Source organism: Mandrillus leucophaeus, unplaced genomic scaffold (genome assembly GCF_000951045.1).
Source record: "Mandrillus leucophaeus isolate KB7577 unplaced genomic scaffold, Mleu.le_1.0 Scaffold1721, whole genome shotgun sequence".
In the NCBI taxonomy this organism is placed as follows: Eukaryota; Metazoa; Chordata; class Mammalia; order Primates; family Cercopithecidae; genus Mandrillus; species Mandrillus leucophaeus.
In genome coordinates this window covers 236,795-240,049 of record NW_012101723.1, presented here as the reverse complement: position 1 = coordinate 240,049, position 3,255 = coordinate 236,795, and the positions used below count along the sequence as shown (strand labels likewise).

At 40.0% G+C, this 3,255-nt stretch overlaps 1 long non-coding RNA gene across 1 annotated transcript; it reads left to right on the top strand.

The window, feature by feature from the left end:
* Nucleotides 1-447: 447 nt before the first annotated feature.
* On the top strand, nt 448-3,018 carry LOC105537458. The gene is made up of 3 exons (XR_001005713.1): nt 448-659; nt 1,211-1,426; nt 2,777-3,018. It is a non-coding gene; the product is annotated as an uncharacterized LOC105537458 (long non-coding RNA).
* Nucleotides 3,019-3,255: the final 237 nt, after the last annotated feature.

The window sequence follows — 3,255 nt, the reverse complement described above, 5'->3', positions numbered from 1 at the left end:
ACAGTAGATAAAAGTGAAACATTAGCATAGTCACAGGATGATTTTCAACAATGTTTGCCAGACTTAGAACAGGAGGAGAGGATGTTGAGTTGAGGGCTGTGAAGATTCGAGTCAGCTCCTGACCTTATGTCAGTATTAACAAGGGCAGCCTTGATCTTGGTGAACATGATGAGCAGTCCAAGAAAGGAGTACAAAGAATAAGGGCCAGCATTGGTCTTGTGTGGAGGGAGTGAAAATGGGGTCAGGTGAAGAGGTATCACTTCCAACAGGACCATCAAGTTAGACATCTTTTAAAGGATAAGAGGCCCAGAGGTTAAGCCCTGATAGCGGGTCACTGAGACGCTGTGGAGGGAAATGGATAAGCCAGGAGTGTTGTGAAGGTGTAATAAGGGCTGCACATGTCATAATGGGATCTAAACAAATAGGAGGTATACAAGGCTTGTGGGAAGTTGGCTCCCCAGAAATCTGAGAGAAACTAAGACATGTAAAGTCCTGCTCACCCATGAAAGTTTCTAAATACAGGAGCTCTGATTCTAAAGTCATCTCCATTTATATTGGTTTACCTTTTTAAGACACTTTGTTGTTTCAGAGCTACCTTGCCATGAAGATTCATTACCTTTTCTCTGCTCTTTTCTTCCTCGGCCTGCTGTCTACCTCAGGTAAGGCTTTAGTAATAGTAAAGGAAACATTTGAGTGAATGAGAAGCCAGCATGAAATGGCATAAACAACCATCTATTGCCAGTGTTAATTAGTAACTGCTCAATGAACATTTGTTGGATGAATTTTTTTAATGGATGAATTAGTTTCTCCTTCTAGTCTAAAAAATATAATCGAATTTGAAGAATTCCATGATTCCCTTTCTATTTCATGCCAAATTTCTCGTCTCAACGCTGGGATAGACTTAGGTTATTTCCAAGAAAGGGAATTTAGAGATTATATCCTCTGCCCTCTCATTTGTTAAATAATGATTTTGAGAGCTTGAGTACAGGTCCTCTAACTCCCAGTACACCATGAAAATGGAACATCCACTCTCATCTTTCTCTGCCTGATCGAAGCAAGGTGCAGATAGTGAGTTTGCTGTGAACCTTAAATGTGGTAATTCGTGTCAAGGGATTTTAGGAAATACTTGGCAAATAGAAAGTGCTTAAGAAATGCTAACTAATATTATTATCATTATTACTATTTTCACTTTTTTTTTTTTTTTTTTTAGTTTATCTTCTTCAGTAATTTCTTCTTTCAGTTCAGAATATCCTCAAGCAGGATGAGCCTGGAGAAAAACTGTGAAATTATTGGCATTCACCTTTAAAACCATAAAATGATAAGGGCCTGATGGATAAGAATCAAAAGAAAGGAATGGTGGGCTGGGCACAGTGGCTCATGCCTGTAATCCCAACACTTTGGGAGGCCGAGGTGGGCGGATCATGAGGTCAGGAGTTCCAGACCAGCCTGACCAATATGGTGAAACCCTGTCTCTACTAAAAATACAAAAATTAGCCAGTCGTGGTGGCACATGCCTGTAATTCCAGCTACTCAGGAGGCTGAGGCAGGAGAATCGCTTGAACCCAGGAGGCGGAGGTTGCAGTGACTTGAGATCGTGCTACTATACTCTAGCCTGGGCGACGGAGCGAGAGTTCGTCTCACAAAAAAAAAGGAAAGGAATGGTGGAGAGATAATGTAAGGAAGATGAAAAACATTGATGGTATAAAGGAGAGAAGAGGGAGGAGGAGCCAATGATGGCACAGAAGGAATTTGTGAGGGATTTAGAAAGTTGTGGTGCCGTTAATAGAAATGTGAACGCAGGGAAAGGGAGCTGATTGAGATGCAGCCGGTGAAAATGATTTTAGAAATTGTTACCTTGAAGTGACAGGGAGACATCTAACAGGAAATAATGCAGTAGAGATATGAGAGTAGGAAGAAGCTCGTGGCTGATGATAAACATTGTGGGATCCTTCCAAAAAAGGATGACAATGAAATTATATGAATAAATTACTACCTCAAGGGCAATTCTCCCTGTCTCCTTTCTCTTTCTCTTGTGTCTGTTCTGGACATGGTGGTGATAAGTGTCTCTATTAGTGGAGGACAAGGGCAACACAGAAAATATTCACTCTCTTTTCTTCCTTTTTTCTCTTCCCTCTTCTCACCCTCCTTACTCTTCTCCCCTCTACCTTTCGATTTTTTTCTTGTTCCTGAACATATAAGGAAGCTTACAAATTACATACAATGCACAGGTTTTTTAAAAGTGAAATAATTAGTAAGATGATTCAGGTAGAGGAAAATCATCTTAGAAAAAAGTAATTTGCAAGAGTGATGATGTTGTTTTCCAAAATGGCCCTGGGTGAGGTCACTAAAAGTGGAAGGTAGTAGAAGTCCTTGACGTGGATTTCAGATAGGAATGGAGTGGTATGGATTGCCTCCTGAGAAATTGTGCCTAAGATTTATGCCCCAGTGGCCCTCACCTGCCTGCAATGGCAGAACATCCAGCATGCATGATGTTCAGTACTGATCTTCTAGAAAGCCCAGCATGGGGCTCTCTCTTGGGATTGTCCAATAATGCTGGGCTTATGTAGTCCAAAGGGAGGTCAACTGTTTTCTGCACCAAGTGAGGTGTACCTGCAGAGCCTGTCAGTCCCTTCTGAAATATATTTTTTAAACTGATTCATAACTATTTTGCTACCATGGGCCATTCTCATCAATATTTTCCCGCAAAGTTTTATATTTGAAGTCTCTTGCAAGTAAGTATATCCTTGTTTTTGTTCATCTATCTGTTTATTTTTAGGAAGTGAAGGTGCTTATGAAGTCATTAGTATCATGGACTGTAAAAATCAAACATTGTGTAATTCTCAGAATACAACTAGACACTGCTCTCATGGGAAGGAGATTGAACTATGTGTCTTGCGTCTTGGAAAAATTGCAAAGCGACTGACTAACCATGAAGAAATAGCAAATTAGGAAGACAGGATGATCAATTTCCTTGTCTTATTAAAAAATAAAGTCTGCTTTCTTTTCTCTCTCCTTTTATTCTCTAATTTCACATTTATTTATTGACAGTTTGGACAAAAGTTTATCAAGGAACTTTTCACGCTTAGAATGAATTACAACAAGAACCAACATTTTCTTAGTTCCTGCAGATGAGAGAATACATGCTTGAGAAACCAAAAGAATAGCTGTCCTGTTTGGGTTGTAGGGGAAAGTTTTGGGAAGTGTGAAGTAGGGGAGGGAAGGATCTGGGGTGACAATTATAGTGTGACATACACT